Source organism: Dioscorea cayenensis, chromosome 11 (genome assembly GCF_009730915.1).
Source record: "Dioscorea cayenensis subsp. rotundata cultivar TDr96_F1 chromosome 11, TDr96_F1_v2_PseudoChromosome.rev07_lg8_w22 25.fasta, whole genome shotgun sequence".
Classification (NCBI taxonomy): Eukaryota; Viridiplantae; Streptophyta; class Magnoliopsida; order Dioscoreales; family Dioscoreaceae; genus Dioscorea; species Dioscorea cayenensis.
This window is the reverse complement of record NC_052481.1, coordinates 669349-692833: the sequence shown is the minus strand read 5'-3', so window position 1 is coordinate 692833 and position 23485 is coordinate 669349. Positions and strand designations below refer to the sequence as shown.

At 35.5% G+C, this 23485-nt stretch overlaps 4 long non-coding RNA genes across 5 annotated transcripts; all 4 read right to left on the bottom strand.

Annotated features, from left to right (window-relative positions):
- Positions 1–1888: 1888 nt before the first annotated feature.
- LOC120272031 lies at positions 1889–3375 on the bottom strand. Its single transcript, XR_005540108.1, has 7 exons — positions 3360–3375; positions 3097–3213; positions 2907–3014; positions 2749–2824; positions 2554–2667; positions 2097–2459; positions 1889–2004 (listed from the first exon to the last, which is right to left on the bottom strand). It is a non-coding gene; the product is annotated as an uncharacterized LOC120272031 (long non-coding RNA).
- A 10736-nt stretch (positions 3376–14111) lies between these two features.
- On the bottom strand, positions 14112–15767 carry LOC120272027. Its single transcript, XR_005540105.1, has 7 exons — positions 15677–15767; positions 15473–15589; positions 15283–15390; positions 15129–15200; positions 14931–15044; positions 14474–14836; positions 14112–14382 (listed from the first exon to the last, which is right to left on the bottom strand). It is a non-coding gene; the product is annotated as an uncharacterized LOC120272027 (long non-coding RNA).
- Positions 15768–15838: 71 nt separating this feature from the next.
- Positions 15839–17848, bottom strand: LOC120272030. 2 transcript variants are annotated; one of them, XR_005540107.1, is made up of 7 exons: positions 17743–17848; positions 16994–17055; positions 16721–16902; positions 16561–16613; positions 16341–16438; positions 16163–16260; positions 15839–15858 (listed from the first exon to the last, which is right to left on the bottom strand). It is a non-coding gene; the product is annotated as an uncharacterized LOC120272030 (long non-coding RNA). The 2 variants fall into 2 exon arrangements; XR_005540106.1 differs by having other exon boundaries at positions 16561–16902.
- A 1466-nt stretch (positions 17849–19314) lies between these two features.
- On the bottom strand, positions 19315–23380 carry LOC120272032. The gene is made up of 3 exons (XR_005540109.1): positions 21952–23380; positions 19557–19883; positions 19315–19482 (listed from the first exon to the last, which is right to left on the bottom strand). It is a non-coding gene; the product is annotated as an uncharacterized LOC120272032 (long non-coding RNA).
- Between the last annotated feature and the right edge of the window lie 105 nt (positions 23381–23485).

Sequence of the window (23485 nt, the reverse complement as noted above, 5' to 3'; positions counted from 1 at the left end):
TTACTAACCACAATCTCGATGTTAGTATCTTCATAAAAAAAAAATGAATTATTTAATTACTTATTAATTATGATATAATAATTCATTACTATTCACATATTTTATTATTTTAAATATTTATTTGAAATATTAATTTTGAATATTGTTAGTTAATTATTTTATTAATTATATTTAAGATTTAATTAAATACTTATGTTTTAATTAAATATATAACGTAAATAATTAAAAAGATGAAAGAAATGATTGTGGGTCATATCTTATTATATAATTATTATCTAATATAGTTTAGTAAATATTTTTCTTCGCTTTGTGCTAATTACCAAACTCCCATGATTATTACTACTAATTAATTAATACTCTATTTAAAAATTAAATTGTAAATCATCATAATGAAGATACTTCAATTTTGGGATGAGAATTATAATCATCACATTGTATGAAAAAAACACACTAAAATATGTGAATTTACATATTTATTTAATACTTTATTTAAAAATTAAATTGCCAACCATCATAATTAAGATAATTTTATTTTGGGATAAACATTATAATCATCAAATTGTATGAAAAAACACATAAAAATTTAAAATAAAAAAAAAATCTAAAGGGAGTTTAATTTACCCAATGCTGGGTTAATTTACTCAATGCTCATAAGAATTATATCATTAAATATTGAAAACATTTTTTAAAAAAATTAAAAAAAAACTAACGTACTATCACTAAAAAAAATTAGATTTAAAAATAAAAAAATACAAAATACAAAATTTATATATTATTGGATGGAATTCTTGGTTTGTCATAATTACAAAAGGCTATCATCCATCGGGCAACATCTCACTTCTCATTGTCCGCATTCAATTGATTCTTTTCTTTTCTTGTTTTTTATCTCTCAAGAGTGGTGCTGTTCGGTGTTTATATATATATATATATATATATGCATTTAATGAGGCGTGATCTTTGGCCTAGAAACTATGGAGCTTTGTGCCCATACCGGTGGCCATGGCATGTTCATATTAAATTTTTAATATAGTAATATTTTAAGGTATAAATATAGATGATTTATTGATTCTTAGTATCCGTATGGCAGGAAGAGCAGTTGAATCACCAATAAAGGCACTGTTGGAGGGTTTGGTATCCGTCTGAGGCCATTGACAGTGTCCCAAATCCGCTTGTTGATTTTGCAAACAAGCCCATGATCCTGCATCAGGTACCCACTCCCTGAACTAGAATTGGATGGAGCTAATGCTATTTTTAACTCTTTGAGTATCTTATCACTTTGTGATCAGATTGAAGCTTTGAGAGATGTGAGAGTGACTGGAGTTGTTTTGGCTACTGAATGGATGTTAATCAAGTCCTTTAATTTTGGTGTTTTGAATGGCTCATATTTTATGGTATATTTATGATTTTATTAAATAAACATATTTTAATGAAATATAAAATATAAATAATTAAAAAGATAAATGAAATGTTTGTGATCATATTTTATAGTATACTTATTATAGAATATAGTTTAATATCTTCATAAAAAAAATGTATTATTTATTTTTTTATTGATTATGATGTAATAATTCATTATTATTCACATATTTTTATTACTTTAAATATTTATCTTGAAATATAAATTTCAAATATTGTTAGTTAATTATTTTATTAATTATATTTAAGATTTCATTAAATATTTATCTTGAACTGACGCCCTGTACCTAGAAAGGCCATGCCCGGGAACTCACAACCTAAAGAACAAGAATAAAACACCAAGTGGGAAAAATCACAGACAAGACTTCAGAAGAAATCCACATCCATACAGTAAAATATCTAGGAATTGAGCTTCCAGAGACGTAAAATATATAACCATTTATAAAAATACCGCAGCAATTGATGGAGCATCTGATTGCCATGAGAGCCATGAGATACATCCATCCCCAGTATAATCATTGGACTCTTGGAAATCAGAGCCATCGAAGGTGACTGTTCAACTTGCAGAATTGAATTCATGCCACCAAGCTGCAGACCAAATAAAGGGGAAAAAAAAGAAAAGGCATTAAAACACACGAGTGTCAAGCAAAAATTTATTGAATAATTTTAGGCATGCACACCTCGGCATTGATTTTCAAAAGCACATTTGTTATGTATTGGTCATCGACTCTTGTTGGGGCCATGCACTGAGTAACAATGCCAAAGTCAGCAAGACATTTTCGCTTCCAAGGTCCAGGAAAGGGGTTGTGAAGATGATAATACCGGGCTTCCAACATTATATGTAGAGTGTAGCAGAAGAGTGGTAGAAGGAAATCAAACCGTAAATGTCAGAACTCTCTCTCTGCAAGGAGAGAAAGGAGAAATCTGGGAGCACCTGGAAGCTTGGACTTAACCTGCTCAAACATATCTTCTACTCTAGCAATGGGTGTACCACACCTCATAGAAGGGTTCTCATCAAATACATCAAATGGCTGCTCTATAGTCTGAAACCATGAGTAACAAACCTCCATATGGACATCTCAAGTACATAGAAAATTCTTGAATAGTTCAGATTATGCAATCATAACATCAACTTACAATTCCCTTCATATTCCCACACTCGATCAGATCTCTTATCAGCCCTCGTACATCACAACGAGCAGAAAAGTTTACAACTGCCCAGCGATCGACAGTCCATGGCTCAATTAGTTTCTGCCATCATACAAAAAGCAAAAACTCGTTGGCACTGGCATGCTGAGAAAATAATCAACCCAGAGCTTGATAGAAACTAACATATCAAATACATCGTCCGTATCTTGGGAAAAAATCTTCGCCATTACCAACCTTCAACTGCCCAAAATAATTCTTTCTGCATTTAAAGGGAAAACACCCACAGTCATAAAAGACAACAATGCAGCAGCAAAGAGTGCAAAATGAGAAGACGAACAAACCCTAGGAGCTGATAAGACACGTCCATCAATTTGCGTAAATTGTGTGGCTATTGAAACTCCACAAGCACACAACATGGGATCAGCATCATAGTTATTGTATTTCAAGGCCTGAAATAGAGATGGCATGTAAAAAGATGCACTCAATCAAAATATAACAGGTCAGCTAAAACAAGAACAAATACAAACTGACCTCACTGAGAACACTCATTCTTTCTTGAGGTTTCTGTCAATATTTTTCCACAAGTGAAGATCTCTGAAGTGTAGACAATGCCTTGGTGTACCTTCGCAATGACACCAAACCGCAGAGCTGAAAGGAAGCGGCAAAATCACGACTCCAGAAATTATGGAAAACATAACTAGCACAGGAAGGATACTAATAAACAAACCAACCTACCTCTATGGGAAACATAACTAGCACAGGAAGGATACTAATAAACAAACAAACCAACCTACCTCTATGGGAATAAAGTAAAAAATATATAAAAATAGACCTCCTCCTTCAATTTTCAATTTTTTTTAAAATTCCCATTAATTAATTTATGATCAAAAATGAGAATACAAAGGGAGAGAGAGATAAACAGCATTATATGAGCATTAAACTCAACTTAATTACTCTCTTAATCCCAACCCATTATTATTCCATATTTCAATTTTTGCTTTTGAACATCCTGCCTAGTTAAGCCACCATCATATTCTCTCTTCTTCTTCTTCTTCTCCATCACTGTCTCTCCTACCTTTCTCCTTCTCCTCCATCACTGTCTCTCCTACCTTTCTCCTTCTCCTCCTTCTTCCAACCTTCACCACCCTCTTCTTCTTCTTCTTCTTCGTCTTCTTCTTCTCTTGTGGTTTTCATGGGGCCAATAAGTTTTCTTGTCGTTCCAATATTTTTTTAAAAGATTTAAAATAATAAAAATGTGTGAGTAATAATGAATTATTACATCATAATTAATAAAAGAAATTAAATATAATTATACTATAAAATATGACCCTTAATCATTTCATTCATTTTAATTATTTACATTATATATTTCATTAAAATATATTTATTTAATAAAATCATAAATATACCATAAAATATGAGCCATTCAAAACACCAAAATCAAAGGACTTGATTAACATCCATTAAATTTGATTTCCTTGCAAACTAATCATCCAAATTGATGAAGAGGTATGGCCGTATAGATATACTCTGGCAGCAGAACATCACATGCTTGCTACTATATATGCCTGGTACGATAGTTCAGTGTGTTTTAACCTCTGGTTGATAGTCATTAGCCAAAACAACTTCAGCCACTCCCACATCTCTCAAAGCTTCAATCTGATCACAAAGTGATAAGATACTCAAAGAGTTAAAAATAGCATTAGCTCCATCCAACTCTAGTTCGGGGGAGTGGGTACACGATGCATGATCATGGGCTTGTTTGCAAAAATCAACAAAGACTGCTTTGGGACATCATCAATGGCCTCGAGTGGATACCAAACCCTCCAACAGTGCCTTTATTGGTGATTCACTAACTGCTCCTCCTGCCATACTTTTGAGGTTCTTCTCTGTGAGCAGATAGAACCTTTTGTTTTTTTTCTTCTTCTGCAATGATGGGTCTAAAAACAACTGGGTTATGACACATTTAAAGGCTGGAAGTTAAATAATACAAAACCCATACAAAAACCTCGACATTCGGGACAATTGAAACAATAACGACAATTTAATGCTACCTTGACATTAAAGCAATTCGAGATGAGCATACAAGCTCTCGTCCGATGTAGGGGTTCTAATTAATGACGGATGCCATTTATCCCACCAAACTAGCCATCTTTGTATGTGTCCATGCAAAAAGCAATTTAAGTTACATAAATAAAAGGACAAAAAGGCAGAAAAACACGATATGATGATGATGTCGGCTTCTCGGGGATCGAGAAGTCGTTGGTGGTGGCGGTGGGGGCCTTTTCAGGGTTAAGAAGTCGTTTGCAGTGGCGGTGGCGGTGGCTGATCCGTCTCCTCAGCTTCATTTTCTTTGAACAGAAAAAAAAATAATAAATATGTATCTCAAACGGAAAAAAATAAAAATTAAAAAAACAAACAAACCTTCGACATCAAAAAAGAATTTCTTCAAATATTCAACTATATATAAAAACATGTAAATAGCAAAGCTAAAAAACCTTGAGAGTGCAGCACTAGAAAGAGAGTCTTTCACCGAGCTTCCCGTGATTTTTACTAGTTACTAAGTAGTACATTACGAGGCAATGACCACCAAAAAAATAAAAAAAGTACTCCAGCAAATTAATAACAAGCATGCTGTCTACTTCGGCGATGCATGGTCTTTGTCTCTGTCCCTGTATATGCATATAAGTAAGCGATTAACTTTAATAAAAAATTGTTTAAAAAAAAAATCACACCTGTTTCAAACCCAAACCAATGTCCGATCCAATATTTGATCGAGAAAAAACAAGCACCAATATAGAGCAAACCAGATATACCAATAATAACAACTGAAAACCACAAGATGACTTGCTTCGTCTCCTCATATTTTTTTGGATCCTTTAAAAAGAGATAATCGAAAATGTAAAAACCTAAACATGCCACACTACCAAACCAAATTTTTTTAAAAGCAAGCGCTTGACTAAATTTCATCTTGATAGTTGAAGTTTGGAGGCGAGAGGGAGCGAACACGGATAGAGTCCTTCCCAACCCGCATTTATAGAAAAAAATAAAAAAATAAAAAAACAAAGTACCATGGAGGAGGTGGCGTGGGTCATGCTGCTTTGCCGCTGCCTTCTCCCTCTACCTCTCTCTCTCTCTCTCTCTCAACTTACTGATTTTAGGAAACCATACTAATTGATTTCTGGGACATTGACCAAAAAATTGCATAAGAAGAAAAAAAACAAAAGGTTCTATCTGCTCACAGAGAAGAACCTCAAAAGTGAAAGAATTCAATCAGAGAAGAAAGATTGTTGCAATCCTGCACAGAAAATATGGTGCTGGTTGTGTTGTTTATATTGCTGAACCATGAACTATTCAGATCCTAAAAATGTGGCTGTAATCAAGGAGTACATAGGGAATGTGAGCTACAAGATAGCTTAGAGATTAGGACTAATAGAAGGCTAAGTACAGTATTATTCCCCTTTTTTTTACATTCCCCCTCAGTCTCATCTCATCAGATTGAGATTGCCCTGAGCTATTCTTAGTTGTCTTGCTATTACTGGTTTTGTAAACACATCAGCTACTTGGACTTGACTTGGAATGAACCTGATCTCCAATGCTTTGAGCGCAACTCTTTCACGAACAAAGTGGAAATCTACCTCAATATGTTTGGACCTTGCATGAAAAACAGGATTCGCAGACAAGTAAATAGCGCCTAGGTTGTCACACCACAAGCACGGCGCTCTGGATTGGAACACTCCAAGTTCACCAAGTAAGGACTGAACTCAAATGACTTCAGCTGTGGCATTGGCCAGCGCTTTGTATTCGGCCTCAGTGCTTGACCTTGAGACCGTAGCCTGTTTTCTGGAGCTCCATGATATGAGATTTGTCCCAAAGAATACTGCAAACCCACTTGTTGATTTTCTGTCATCTGGGCAACTAGCCCAATCAGCATCGAAGAAGACACTCACTAATTCAGAGTCAGACTTGTTCATTGATAGACCATACTCAGCTGTGTATTTGAGATATCTCAGAATCCTTTTTACTGCTGTTAGGTGTTGAGTTGTGGGTGAATGCAGAAATTGACACACTCTATTTACAGAGAAGGAGATGTCAGGCCTATTCAGGGTAAGGTATTGCAAGGCTCCTACTATACTTCGGTACTTGGTTGCATCTTCAGAAGATAGAGGTTCTCCTTCTGTTCGAGATAGCTTCTCTGTAGTAGTCATTGGTGTAGTAACAGGTTTGCATTTATCCATATTCATCTTCTTCAATAAATCAGAAGTGTACTTGGATTGAGTAAGAACAATACCTGTAGATGTTTTCTTCACCTCAATGCCCAAGAAGTAATGAAGCTCACCCAAATCCTTCATAGTGAATTCAGCATGTAGCTTCTGAAGTAGTTGGTTCATTGCTTGATTAGAGGATCCTGTGACAATTATGTCATCTACATAAACAAGCATGTATACTGTCACATCTTCATGGTTGTAAATGAATAGAGAGGTGTCAGCTCGAGAAGGAGTGAATCCCAACTCACAGAGTTTGGAGCTGAGGCGAGAGTACCAGGCTCTAGGGGCCTGTTTTAACCCATACAGAGCCTTGTCGAGCTTACATACTAGTTGCGGTTGTTGAGGATCCTCAAACCCGGGTGGTTGCTTCATAAAGACTTCCTCTTCAAGAATGCCGTGAAGGAACGCATTCTGCACGTCCAATTGCCGCAAGTTCCACCCCTTTGAGACTGCTAGAGACAGAATAAGCCTAATGGTTGTTGATTTGACCACCGGGCTGAACGTATCTTCATAATCAATGTCGTATCGTTGCTTGAATCCCTTTGCCACCAAACGGGCTTTGTACCGATCAATAGACCCGTCAACTCTTCTTTTAAGGTTGAATACCCACTTGCAATCGATCAAGTTCATTCCCTTCTGTGGTTGAACAAAATGCCAGGTTTTGTTTCTCATAAGAGCTGCATACTCGGTTTCCATAGCTTGTCTCCAATTTACATCTTCTAAAGCATCAATATGATTGATTGGTTCAACAATTGTTGCACCTGCATACCTCACAGTACCATCTTTATACTCATTGATTTGTCGTATGCCATCCCGGAGTCGAGTCCTCATTGGATGTCGCGATACACTTTGATCTGAAGTAGACACATTACCATTAGTGTTTATGGCGATAGCATCAGGACCTGCCATTGCAGGAGCAGTAGCTATAGTGTTAGTGTCAGCAACAACATGATGAGATACAACGTCTCCAAACTCTGTTGCCTGCAAAACAGATTCAGCTTGCTGCTGTAAGGTAGTGTCAGATGAAGCACAAGTATGCACATTAGCCAATTGATCATTCATGGGCATAGAATCATTAGAAATTATTGAGCTGGTTGAAAGCAGGTTGGGTAGAAGAATTTGATCGGATGTATAGTATATGCTAGAGGAAGAAGGATTTTCAGAGAAAGGGAAAACTTGTTCACAAAGATAACATCCCTAGACACATAAACTCTGCCATTGGAAGGGTCTAGGCATTTGTATCCCTTATGCATGTTGCTATAACCTAAAAACACACAGCACTTTGATCGAAATTGAAGCTTATGTGAATTGTATGGCCTGAGGTTGGGCCAGCATGCACAACCAAAAGTTTTCAGCAGAGTGTAATTGGGTTTAGCACCTAGGAGACGTTCTAGAGGAGTGCTAGAGTTTATCACTTTGCTAGGAAGTCTGTTTATGAGATAGGCTGCTGTTTGAAATGCTTCGTCCCAAAACTTCAAGGGCATAAAAGCTGCAGCAAGAAGAGATAAACCTACCTCGACTACATGTCGGTGCTTCCTCTCAGCAGAACCGTTTTGTTGATGAGTGTAAGGACAAGAGATACGATGTGCAATTCCGGTTTGAGTAAGAAAAGAGTGTAGTTTTTTATACTCTCCTCCCCAATCAGATTGAATGCAAAGGATCTTTTTGTCAAGCAACCTCTCAATATGTTTTTGGTACTGAATAAACACACTAGTAACATCAGACTTTTGTTTCAGAGGATAGAGCCAAACAAATTTACTAAAGTTATCAATGAAGCTCACATAATACTTATGTCCCCCAACAGAAGTGAGGGCTGATGGCTCAAGAGGTGAAGAAGATATATTAGTTGATAGAGGAAAAGGTAACTGATGGCTCTTTGCACATTGACAGGCATCACAAATCAAAGTATCTCTATTATTACTAGGACAAGGAAGATTATTGTGATGGACTACTTGTTGGACAACTGCAAAGGAGGGGTGGCCCAGCCGGCAATGACACTGCTTGTGAGAGGTTCTTATGCTTGAGAAGGCACTCTTGGTTGTGGTAGCGACATTGGACGGCAAAGGATACAAGCCACTTTTACTGTGACCTTGAAGAAGTACCTTCCTCGTGGCCAGATCCTTAACAACAAAGTGATTGGGGTAAAACTCAAACATAACATCATTATCGACAGCAAATTGATGTACTGACAAAAGATTCTTAGAAGCTTTTGGAACATGAAGAACATTTTTCAAGTGATGAGTTTGGCAAGGAGTATGAATCTGTGAATGACCAATATGAAAAATGCGCATACCTGAACCATTTGCATCTTGCACCTGATCCTTGTCCCCATACTTCTCTCGGACAGTAAGGCGCTCGATCTCACCAGTGATATGGTCGGTCACGCCTGTGTCTATGTACCAATTTGTGTCCACCATATACCCCGGCGAGGTATGAGCAGCAGCCACAACCTTGGTTTCCTCTGCCTGGTAGGAATGATCAAATCGGTGGTAACATTTTAGAGCAACATGCCCCACCTTGCCACACACTTGGCACTTTGGCTTGTTTGTAGTGTAGTTGTTCGATCCTTGTCCTTGACGCTCGTGATTATTGCGGTTCTGGCCATGGAAGCCGCGTCCGCGATAGCTGCGACCACGACCTCCGCCACGGTAGCTCCGGGTAGTGGAGTTCACTTGCATCACAGCTTGATTCTGTTCCTGGCGCATCTCAAAGGAGAGGAGGTGAGCATATACATCATTAAGGCTTCTTGGTTCGATTTGGTGGTGAGCGATGTCACAATTGGGTCGTGATCGCATCCAAGCCGGTGAGCATATATGCGACAATCTCTTCCTCGAGATAGGGGCAACACCGCGGTGCTCGGTGAATCGACCCAAGGCCTTGACCTTTCCAAAGTAGTGCGCCATTGGCATGCCCTTTTTCTGGATCGTGACGAGTTGGCGACGAACATTCATGATCCGCGCTTTTTGGCTGTGATGCAAATCTACATTCCAAAGGCGATCCACACCTCATGAGATGTGTTTAAGAGTAGCACTTGAGAGACACTTCGGAGTCGGGGATGAGAGAATGGCGGCGAGGATGGCTTGATCTTCTTTGCGACCATATACGTCTGTCTGGGTTGGGAACTGAGTCGTGCCACTCTCGTGGACATGGTGATGATTTTTCGAGGGCTGATGGAGCCATCAACAAAACCCAGAAGCTGTTGGCTCCGGAGGTAAGGCATCATCTGTGCCTTCCAGAGAAGATAATTCTCATGGCCAAGCTTGATATTTATTAAGTGGCCGAAGGGGTTGCGTTTGGGAGTAAACCGGTTATGGTTGAAATCATGGTGCTTGATGGTTTTAGATGAGGGTAGAACTAGTGGTGAGACATTTTGGAAGAAGAAAAGGCTCTGATACCATGAAAGAATTCAATCAGAGAAGAAAGATTGTTGCAATCCTGCACAGAAAATATGGTGCTGGTTGTGTTGTTTATATTGCTGAACCATGAACTATTCAGATCCTAAAAAAATGTGGGCGGTAATCAAGGGAGTACATAGGGAATGTGAGCTACAAGATAGCTTAGAGATTAGGACTAATAGAAGGCTAAGTACAGTATTATTCCTTTTTTTTTTACATGGCAGGAAGAGTAGTTAGTGAATCACCAATAAAAGAGCCTTTGTTGGAGGGTTTTGGTATCACTTTGAGGCCATTGGCGAGTGTCCCAAAAGCGACTTGTTGATTTTTGCAAACAAGCCCATGATCCTGCATCAGGTACCCACTCCCTGAACTAGAGTTGGATGGAGCTAATGCTATTTTTAACTCTTTGAGTATCTTATCACTTTGTGATCGAGTTGAAGCTTTGAGAGATGTGGGGAGTGGTGAAGTTGTTTTGGCTATTGACTATCAACCGGAGGGTTAAAACACACTTTGAACTATCGTACCAGACATATATAGTAGCAAGCATGTGATGTTTCTTTGCCGGAGTATATCTATCTGACCATACCTCTTCATCAATTTGGATGATTAGTTTGCAAGGAAATCAAATTTAATGGATGTTAATCAATTCCTTTTGATTTTTGGTGTTGTGAATAGCTCATATTTTTATGGTATATTTATGATTTTATTAAATAAATATGTTTTAATGAAATATAAAATTTAAATAATTAAAAAGATAAATGAAATGATTGTGATCATATTTTTATAGTATAATTATTATAGAATATAGTTTAATATCTTCATAAAAAATGTATTATTTTTATTGATTATGATGTAATAATTCATTATTATTCACATATTTTTTTATTATTTTTAAATATTTATTTTTGAAATATTAATTTTTAAATATTGTTAGTTAATTATTTTTATTAATTATATTTAAGATTTCATTAAATACATATTTTTTTAATGAAATATACAAAGGTAAATAATTAAAAAGATGAAAAGAAATGATTGTGGGTCATATTTTTATTATATAATTATTATCGAAGATATTTTAGTAAATATTTCTTCTTCGCTTTGTGCTAATTACCAAATCCCCATAATAATTACTACTAATTATTTAATACTCTATTTAGAAATTAAATTGCAAATAATCATAATTAAGATAATTCTATTTTGGGATAAAAATTATAATAATCACATTGTATGAAAAACACACTAAAATATGTGAATTTACATATTTATTCAATACTTTATTTAAAAATTAAATTCCAAATCATCATAATAAAGATAATTTTATTTTGAGATAAAAATTATAATCATCACATTGTATGAAAAAAACACATAAAAATTTTCAAAATAAGAATAAAATCTAAAGGGAGATTAATTACCGCGATGCTGGGATTAAAAAAATATTTAAAAAATTAAAAAAATCTTGGAAGAGGGGTTTGTAACCATGGGATCGGGGTTACTAACCACAATCTCGGTGTTAGTATCTTCATAAAAAAAATGAATTATTTAATTATTTTTATTAATTATGATATAATAATTCATTATTATTCACATATTTTATTATTTTAAATTTTTATTTTGAAATATTAATTTTGAATATTGTTAGTTAATTATTTTATTAATTATATTTAAGGTTTGATTAAATACTTTTGTTTTAATGAAATATATAATGTAAATAATTAAAAAGATGAAAGAAATGATTGTGGGTCATAGGGCCCGTTTGGTTAGAGGGAATGAGAATATGGGGATGGGGAAGAGGAAGGGGATGGGGATGGGGATAGGAATAGGGAAAGGGGATTGGAGATGGGGATAAAAGTAATGTTTGGTTGAAGGGAATGGGGATAGGAATATGAGAGGGGATAGGGGAAAATTTTAGTAAATTTACTTTTGTACCCTTGAGTATTTTAATTAAATAATGTATCTTAATTGTAAAAGAAACAATTATTAAATGCCTCCAATTTTTATAAATAATATTTAAATGAGTTATTGATGTATTTATTTTTTAAATAAAATTTTAAATTAATAATTGACAAATACAATTTAATTATTATTAATTAAAATAAATAAATAAATGTCCAAATTTAGTTATTTTTAAATCACCAAAATTTTAATAAATCTAATATTTTTTTTAAAAAAAATACACACCATAACAACATTTTTAATTTCCACCCAAAAACATTATTCAATCATTAACATATAGCATGTCGTTTTCTAATTTGTAGATGGTAAAAAAAATGGCGTTAACATCTCAGGGCGTCTTTCGATCCCTCCAAAATGAGGGGGATGAGTATGAAGGGGTTGAGGGGTATACAACCCCCCTCAATCCCTTCCCATGTCCCTAGGTGCATGCCCAAACATGGGTATGCACATGCCACAAGGATTGATCCCCAATCCTTGGGGATCAATCCTTGTAACCAAACGGGCCCATAGTTTATTATATAATTATTATCGAATATAGTTTAGTAAATATTTCTTCTTCGCTTTGTGCTAATTACCAAACCCCCATGATTATTACTGTTAATTAATTAATGTTTTATTTAAAAATTAAATTGTAAATCATCATAATGAAGATACTTCTATTTGGGATGAGAATTATAATCATCACATTGTATGAAAAAACACATAAAAAATTTAAATAAAAAAAAATCTAAAGGGAGTTTAATTACCCAATGCTGGGTTAATTTACTCAATGCTCATAAGAATTTTATCTTTAAATATTAAAAACATTTTTAAAAAAATTAAAAAAAACTAACCTATTATCACTAAAAAAAAATTAGATTTATAAATAAAAAATACAAAATACAAAATTTATATATTGGATGGAATTCTTGGTTTGTCATAATTACAAAAGGCTATCATCCATCGGGCAGCATCTCACTTCTCATTGTCCGCATTCAATTGATTCTTTCCTTTTCTTTTTTTTTATCTCTCAAGAGTGGTGTTGTTCGGTGTTTATATATATATATATATATCTATGTTTTTAATGAGGCGTGATCTTTGGCCTAGAAACTATGGAGCTTTGTGCCCATACTGGTGGCCATGGCATGTTCATATTAAATTTTTAATATAGTAATATTTTAAGGTATAAATATAGATGATTTATTGATTCTTAGTATCCGTATGGCAGGAAGAGCAGTTAGTGAATCACCAATAAAAAGCCTTTGTTGGAGGGTTTTGGTATCACTCTGAGGCCATTGTGATGTCCCAAAAGCGACTTGTTGATTTTGCAAACAAGCCCATGATCCTGCATCAGATACCCACTCCCTGAACTAGAATTGGATGGAACTAATGCTAAGCTTTGAGAGATGTGAGAGTGACTGAAGTTGTTTTGGCTATCGTACCAGACATATATAGTAGCAAGCATGTATTGTTCTGCTGCCACCAGAGTACATCTATACGGCCATACCTCTTCATCAATTTGGCTAATTAGTTTGCAAGGAAATCAAATTTAATGGATATTAATCAAGTCCATTAATTTTGGTGTTTTGAATGGCTCATATTTTATGGTATATTTATGATTTTATTAAATAAATATATTTTAATGAAATATAAAATATAAATAATTAAAAAGATAAATGAAATGTTTGTGATTATATTTTATAATATACTTATTATAGAATATAGTTTAATATCTTCATTAAAAAAAATGTATTATTTATTTTTTATTGATTACGATGTAATAATTCATTATTATTCACATATTTTTATTATTTTAAATATTTATCTTGAAAGATAAATTTCAAATATTGGTAGTTAATTATTTTATTAATTATATTTAAGATTTCATTAAATATTTATCTTCAACTGATGCCCTGTACTTTTTAAGGGCCATGCCCGGGAACTCACAACCTAAAGAACAAGAATAAAACACCAAGTGGAAAAAATCACAAACAAGACTTCAGAAGAAATCCACATCCATACAGTAAAATATCTAGGAATTGAGCTTCCAAAGACGTAAAATATATAACCATTTATAAAAATACCGCAGCAATTGATGGAGCATCTGATTGCCCAGGAGAGCCATGAGATACATCCATCCCCAGTATAATCATTGGACTATTGGAAATCAAAGGCATCGAAGGTGACTGTTCAACTTGCAGAAATGAATTCATGCCACCAAGCTGCAGACCAAATAAAGGGGAAAAAAAGAAACGGCATTAAAACACACGAGTGTCAAGCAAAAATTTATTGAATAATTTTAGGCATGCACACCTCGGCATTGATTTTCAAAAGCACATTTGTTATGTATTGGTCATCGACTCTTGTTGGGGCCATGCACTGAGTAACAATGCCAAAGTCAGCAAGACATTTTCGCTTCCAAGGTCCAGGAAAGGGGTTGTGAAGATGATAATACCGTACTTCCAACATTATATGTAGAGTGTAGCAGAAGAGTGGTAGAAGGAAATCAAACCGTAAATGTCAGAATTCTCTCTCTGCAAGGAGAGAGAGGAGAAATCTGGGAGCACCTGGAAGCTTGGACTTAACCTGCTCAAACATATCTTCTACTCTAGCAATGGGTGTACCACACCTCATAGAAGGGTTCTCATCAAATACATCAAATGGCTGCTCTATAGTCTGAAACCATGAGTAACAAACCTCCATATGGACATCTCAAGTACATAGAAAATTCTTGAATAGTTCAGATTATGCAATCATAACATCAACTTACAATTCCCTTCATATTCCCACACTCGATCAGATCTCTTATCAGCCCTCGTACATCACAACGAGCAGAAAAGTTTACAACTGCCCAGCGATCGACAGTCCATGGCTCAATTAGTTTCTGCCATCATACAAAAGCAAAAACTCGTTGGCACTGGCATGCTGAGAAAATAATCAACCCAGAGCTTGATAGAAACTAACATACCAAATACATCGTCCGTATCTTGGGAAAAAATCTTCACCATTACCAACCTTCAACTGCCCAAAATAATTCTTTCTGCATTTAAAGGGAAAACACTCAGAGTCATAAAAGACAACAATGCAGCAGCAAAGAGTGCAAAATGAGCAGACGAACAAACCCTAGGAGCTGATAAGACACGTCCATCAATTTGCGTAAATTGTGTGGCTATTGAAACTCCACAAGCACACAACATGGGATCAGCATCATAGTTATTGTATTTCAAGGCCTGAAATAGAGATGGCATGTAAAAAGATGCACTCAGTCAAAATATAACAGGTCAGCTAAAACAAGAACAAATACAAACTGACCTCACTGAGAACACTCATTCTTTCTTGAGGTTTCTGTCAAGATTTTTCCACAAGTGAAGATCTCTGAAGTGAAGACAATGCCTTGGTGTACCTTCGCAATGACACCAAACCGCGGAGCTGAAAGGAAGCGGCAAAATCACGACTCCAGAAATTATGGAAAACATAACTAGCACAGGAAGGATACTAATAAACAAACCAACCTACCTCTATGGGAATAAAGGTAGGCCGCTTTGGTTTCCCAACATTGATGCATGGCAAATCAGCAGAATATCTCAGCTCTACACCACGAATCTTCACAAAAATAATCAAAAAAACTGTAATTTCAGTAGACTGGACACCACAGTCACTGTTCCCATTCCTCCCACTTCTCTGCTTAGGGGGTGAGCCTGCAAAAATTGAGTCAGTTCCCATGAGACTACTAACAAGCCTTAGACACTTGAATAAAAGTACTAGGAAACTCAGACAACATATCAAGCAATTGAGGACATTGTACATAGACAAGCTAAACCAATTTAATGACTGGAGGAGTCACTACAAAGATCAACTCTACATTTCTAAGACAAGGAAATTAGATTTAGGCAAGGAAGATTGACCAAAATAATTGGTCAGCAGGAAGACTCTGTAATAGCCTGACAAAAAATAATTATACCACCCATCACATAAAAATAAAGCCAACCACAAACGACTCACAATTGCTGATTGCAGGGCAGTTCGCTCAAACCAACAATCTTGTATTCTGTGTTTGAAGGAGCAGCTTTTATCCTTCAATTCTATAGCATACGTTTTGCCTGTCAATGCATGAAAATAACCATTAGGTAAAATGCTGAGACCAGAACAGATAGCAGCTTTTAACTCAATTTCAACTTACTTTTGACCAACCGATTTGATAAGGATCTCTAACATTCTGATTAGCTATGAGAAAGTCTATAACGGGGCCAGGTCTAACTATCATGGTGGTTGAGACATCTGCAAACAAAAGTTAAGGCAATTATTGCTATATGAAAAACAAAGTTAACACACACACACACCCCAATGTACACAGACACCTGCCAAAATGGCCAACTACAATTTTTGTAAGCACTGCATACCAATATTCAATGAGAGACCTCCTTGTGTGGTTCGAAAGCTGGAATGGAAGCCTCTGCGCATCCCAACACTCCCAAATCAGTAAAATTTGACGGATCATTTTGAAAATAGGACTGCCGCACAAGAAGGCAACCCCGGGAACAAAGAGTCAATCATCTCAACCTTTGGAGATTGGGTTCGAACTGATGCCCTGTACCTAGAAATTAAGGGACATGCCCGGGAACTCACAACCTAAAGAACAAGAATAAAACACCAATCATCTCTTATCAGCCCTCGTACATCACAACGAGCAGAAAAGTTTACAACTGCCCCCAGCGATCGACAGTCGATGGCTCAATTAGTTTCTGCCATCATACAACAGCAAAAACTGGTTGGCACTGGCATGCTGAGAAAATAATCAACCCAGAGCTTGATATGAACTAATATATCAAATACCTTGCTATTGAAGTTCCATCGTCCGTATCTTGGGAAAAATCTTCACCATTACCAACCTTCAACTGCCACAAATAAAAATCAAGAAACAGCAAGTCATCCCAAAATAATTCTTTCTGCATTTAAAGGGAAAACACCCAGAATCATAAAAGACAACAATGCAGCAGCAAACATACCCTCAAAGAAAATGTTCAGAAAAATGAAAATTAAAACGATCCTGCGTTCACAGTTCACAGAAGGGTCTTACGATAATCGAGTAAAAATCAACCGAAACCCTCAAATGAAACGGCAAAAGCGTGATATCAGACTCTAAAACGCAAATCCATCGAAAGCATCACTAAAACACCAAAAATACCAAACAAATCTCACTCCAAAGAGACCAAACCATCGAAAAATCTCAACCAAAACCCAAAAACAAGAAAACACTACACTAATTGAAACAAACCCCCCAAAATCAAAACAACTTCATCAAAGATAAAACCCATTCAACCATAAACCATCATCGGAAACCCGAAACCCGAAACCCTCCAAACCCCACAAACTCCAAACAACGCACTCATCTCACAACACCATCAAACCCAAAAATCCACACACAAAGAGCACCATCAACAACATAAATACCCAAAAAAAAAAACTCAGAAAAACACAAAAATCCACAGATCTTTGAGAGAACCTCAGAAACGAACACAGATCATGCCAAAATAAAACGCAGAGAAAGCACCACCGAAACCATAGAAACCCTAACCACATACCTCAGAGAGGATTCCGAGAACCAGAGAACCAATCTTCACTGCAGAGCTCTCTCTCTCTCTCTCTCTCTCGCTCTCTATGGAAACCCACCCTTTAACACTCGCTCTCAACTAGAGCCGCACGATAAAACCCTCGCCATTTGGCACGCGCACGTGCGGCACCCGCTCCCATCCTGTAAATTTTATATTTACCACCCTTTGACTTGCACATTCTTTTTTACCTTCGGTTCTCTGTGTGGCTGTTTATAGTTTTATTTATTTCATGATATTTATAATTTCTTTAAATATTTTTTTTTACTAAAATTGTTGGTGATTATATTATAGGATACTTCCAAATAATTATAACGTACTAAATATAAAATCAGATATCTGTACTATTAATATTACGGTTTCTATAAGAACAGAAAGTATGGGATGCCGGGGGTTCGATGTACTTTGCAAAATCTCTCACCCCAATTGAGCTGTCGAGACTCGAAACCGCGACATCCAACGCTTTGAGATTTGTGCCTAGCTTGTCACCCAGTTTCTTGTTCGACGGTTAGGATTCAGGACAAGTCGCTGTCAGGGGTAATTTCGTCTTTTCGTTCACATGTCACAAATATAGAAGGGTATTTTGAATCGCTTTCATTTGTTAGCATTGTTACGCCGTTAGATCACCTGTCGACGAAATTATCTGAGTGTTTAATGAGCAGCTATAAAACGATTACATGCATGTTACATTATCTAACGACATGTATTTAGGAGATAATGACCATGAGGTGTCATAGATCAGATAATTTCTCATCTGAGGGAAAGTTGCCATCAACGACATGTATTTAGGAGATAATGACCATGAGGTGTCATAGATATCAAATTTTAAGATAATCTAACAATTACAAATGTCGTTAATGGCAACTTTCCCTCAGCTCATTGAGTGTTTAATGAGCAGCTAGTTTTCAAAAATCTAAAAAAAATATAATAATAAATTGATTATAATCCTCTTAAAATAACTAAAATCATTTTTAAAACTTGTCAACATATTTAAAAAAATTTAAAGATAAAATTTACATAGTGTAATAAGTATGATTTCTTAATAAATAGTAAAAGAATGAAGTATATATATTATGCTTAAAAAAAAAGATTAAGGCCCTGTTTGGTTGCATAGTAAATTTTTCTGTAGGAATTTTATTCCATAGGATTCAGTAATGATTCCTACGTAATTTACTACAGGAAAAATTCCTACAGAATTAGTGTTTGGATGTGCGCAGGAATTTTTCTATAGGAATTTTTAAATTTGAAAATGAAACTAGCCGTTAGAGTTTAAAAAAAAACTAGCTGCTTTGAGTTTTTTTAAAAACCAGCTAGCTACCAATCTCTCTATTTAAAAGTCAACACTCTTACGTCATTTGTAAAACTTATCTCTCTTCATCTTAAATCAGTACGTCTCAAACTCTTTTGTTTCAATATGGATCCGGATCAATGGAGAAAGCTTTAATGAAGATGATGACCAATTCATGATCACCATTTTACCAAGTTTTATTTCCTCGTAAGTTCGTAAACTAGGCCTTGTCATACATCAATATTAATGCAGCGATGCATATGTTCAAGAAATCCTTCAAGGTCATAACGCACATTGTAAGCGTGAATTTCGTATGGAGCCTCGTATATTTCAAGCACTTGCTAATTGTTTAAGAGAAAGATTTCTTCTTCGAAGCTCGAATATGGAAAGGATTTTTGATGCCATCTTCTAGCTTCTTTATTTCTCTGCATATTTTGGTGAAAATGATTAACATAAATTGTTGCATAAAGTTTGTAAATTATGTGATAAAAATATATACCTCGAGTAGTGGTGCCCAAACTTCTTCAGTGGCTTCGACCATATTTTTTTCATAATCCCATCCAAAACCACTCAATTCGGTAAACCCCTTCAGAAGCTTGTAAATTTATTTCATCTCTTGCTCTAACGCTTTAACTTGTACAACGGTGCATTTTAAATTCGGGAATTTCGTTACCATGTCATGCAATATTCTATTCCATGCCTCTTTAGTCCATCCATTTTGTGAACGGTACGCTGGAACATTATAGTCGCCTAACAATTTCACTATATGAGCTTTATGACTTTCATTCCATTTAGCCATTGTGTCAGTCTTCTCTTGAGTTGCCATCTATAGTACAAAGCCAAAATGGATGCCATTATTTATAAAATTTCACTATTCACTATATGCAATCAAGCATGACTTTTCATATTAATGTATGTCAAGGCGAGTCTTGTCTCAATTGTGAAGTCAATGAAACAAATAGTGAATGCAGAGAGCAATGCTCCTAAGAAATATACAACTGCAAGCAAGAATGTCTCTTTTGATGCTTGATATGAAAAGACAATTTATTTATTTATTTATTTTGGTTTTGATGTAAAACTAATGTGCCAGGATTATAGATAGATTCAATTTTCAGTATGCGTAATCTTCGTTAAAAACTGATTGTTTCCTCTAAGAACAATGTTAAACCAAGTTCTCTTTGATATTTCCATTTTCAGATTCATCTGATGCTTAATATCATACGTTGTTGAGGTTACTTGAGAGCACTAATTTAGAGGGCTGTCATTTCTACTGAACTGAGTGAATGTGAAATACATGTTCATCTACTTTGATTGTAAAGGCTAATCAAATTCAGATGTGTTGGAATTCAGAAAAAAATTTCAATGATGAATAGAATATGTATATTTCACCACTGCATTATATCACTTAAGGTTTCAGATATTTGATTGAGTTTAGATGTGCCAGACTTTTGCACATTATACTTTATTCACTGCAAGTTGAAATTGTTTTCCATTATCAAAAGAGAAGCCCGGGTTCTATTCTTTCATACTTTAGAATTGTAAGTTTAGATTCTATATCTATTCAGTTTCAAGTGTTTGGTTTTAGCATTTCGTTTCGTCTGAGAGTTGTTTCACAAGTTACAAACTTATAATGAGATGCTGTATCTTGACTTACACTTCAAATCAAGATACAACAACTGGAGCTATTATCAAAGCTCTGCTTATTAACAAGTGAACACTCTGTAAACTGTCTTGAGTATGCTTGCCTTAATATCTTAATGCATTCTAACTCTTGTGGCGTACCATTTTATTTCGCAGCACACACACATGCACTCTCCTATCAAATGGCTTGTTTATTTCCGTATACTTCAGAGCTGTGTAACATCATGGGTATCTTGTTTCAGTGCAAGTAATCCTCAAGTAAAACCAATTGTTTCCTCTAGGACCAATGTTAGACCAATTTCTATTCGCTATTTGCTTTCTCAAGTTCAATTTATGTTTAACATCATACCTAGGTGAAATTCTTTGAGAGCACTAATTTAGAGGGATGCCATTTCTACTGAACTGAGTGAATGTGAAACGCAAATCATCTACCTTTATTGTAAAGGCTAATCAAATTCAATGTGTTAGAATTCAGAAAAATATTTAATAATGACTAGAATGTATATTTCACCACTATATTATACCATTTCATTCCAGGTTTGCCAAGCAGATAGATGGAGCTTTCATTTTGGCATTTGTTTATAAATGGTTGGCTCTTTAGCATTATGTCAGGAACCATAATATGTGAGCAGTGTTTGTTACTATTTGGTTTGCAGGGAATCATCAGGGCTAGGAATTGTTTTCATTTTGAGTATCAGTGACAAGCAGTCATTCATTCAGGGAAAACAAGATTGAGTTTTCAAAGCAATTTTCATTAACAAGGTCTTGGAACCCGGTTTTGGATTATACTCCATGCTGTGTGTTCTTTGTCCACTTAAGTGTTCTTTAATAATGCAAGAAAATAATAAAAAACCTAAGAACCATCAAAATAAACAAACTGATTCATAAATAAAAAAAAACCATGATCACCATCAACACACGGCTTCTAATATAATATCAAGAAAAGGATGGTTTGTTCAACGTCAATGAGATCATAATCGAAAAATTACAAAATAATTAGAATCTCAAAAAACCAGTGCCTTATCCAATGTCAAGGAAATCTTGGTACCATAAACTAGAAACAAAACATCATTAATTCAACCTAAAAAAAAACAAATGAGAACCATCTAAACACTTTGAAAATAATCTCAAGAAATAATAGACTTCATAAACTCAAGCTCAAACCCAAACTAAATCACCAACAATTTCATCACTGTCTTCAAAAACCAATTAATTCATAAAAAAAGAAGAAGAAAGATAAATAATCCATGTACCTCGCAAACCCTCGTTGGAAATTCGCAATGGTGGCACCACGCGTGTTACGGGAACCAAAGCCCTGAAAAACAACACCAACTCAATGATCCTTCCATCCAACAATCAACACAAAAAATATAAAAGTAACAAAAACCCTAGCCAATCTCAGAAGCATCAACACCAAAAGAATTCCCGAGAACCAAGAAAGAGATCAGAGAGCAGAGATCAAGAGAAGTGAAGGACATGGACCGAGATCGCTGGAGAGGATGAGGATGCTCGGGCCGGAAATGAAGAAGCGGCGGCGAGATCGCTTTGCTTTTCTTTAAATATCTTCACACACCTCCGGAGAAGCCACCAGTGACGAGATCCCGATGAGAGGCAAACCGCAGGAACTTCGTTGGCAGTTCCGGGGCCGGAGCGGGTGATGGGAAGAATGTGCCGGAGTCGGCGATGGGAAGAAGGTGTTCGAGCGGCCGATGGGGGAAGAAGGCGTTGGAGCGGGCGATGGGAAAGAAAGGCGTGAGGGACGAGTTCTTTAACCCGAAAAACAAAGGGAGAAAATATTTTGATGACACCTTCTTTTTAAAAATTCTATGGAATCCTATGATTTCACAGTATTTTTACACTATGAAAATAGTAGCCAAACACCTATTATTGTGATTTCCTACATATCACTAAATTCCATAGGAACCACTACCATTCCTATGGAATTTAGTGGTATCCAAACAGGGCTTAAGTATTCTTATAAACACTGGATTCCATGCACAAACTAAAGAGGAAGCAGCTCCTCATGATCTACTCTACAAGTATTTTAGAAAGGATGGATGTAAAGTATGATTTCTTAATAAATAGTAAAAGAATGAAGTATATATATTATGCTTAAAAAAAAAGATTAAGTATTCTTATAAACACTGGATTCCATGCACAAACTAAAGAGGAAGCAGCTCCTCATGATCTACTCTACAAGTATTTTAGAAAGGATGGATGTAAAGTATGATTTCTTAATAAATAGTAAAAGAATGAAGTATATATATTATGCTTAAAAAAAAAAGATTAAGTATTCTTATAAACACTGGATTCCATGCACAAACTAAAGAGGAAGCAGCTCCTCATGATCTACTCTACAAGTATTTCAGAAAGGATGGATGTACACACTTGAATAAGAACCATACTATATTGCACAAGTTTTAAAAAAAAAAAATCCAATATAATATCGACTAGCATTACAAAAATTACAGAATTTGAGCTCTTCTGCCAATGGAGAGAATTAGCTGGTGAAGTTAAAAAAACAGAACATTACAGAAGGTGAGACAATTGGCTTAGTACCTGGCTTACAAGTGCTTGAGAATACATAAGAACTCCCAATACATAAGAACCTGGAAGACTGAAAAAACTAATACTATGTAATGCAGTGGAGAAACTTACCTTTAATTAGAACAGGTTTTTTTGGTTTTTTTCAAAACTCGTGAAATCGCTATCAGGGGGTCACCTTTTTCAAAAATCCATGAGATCAGAAAGTCAAGTGTCCAATCTGTCCTATAAGAACTCCCAATA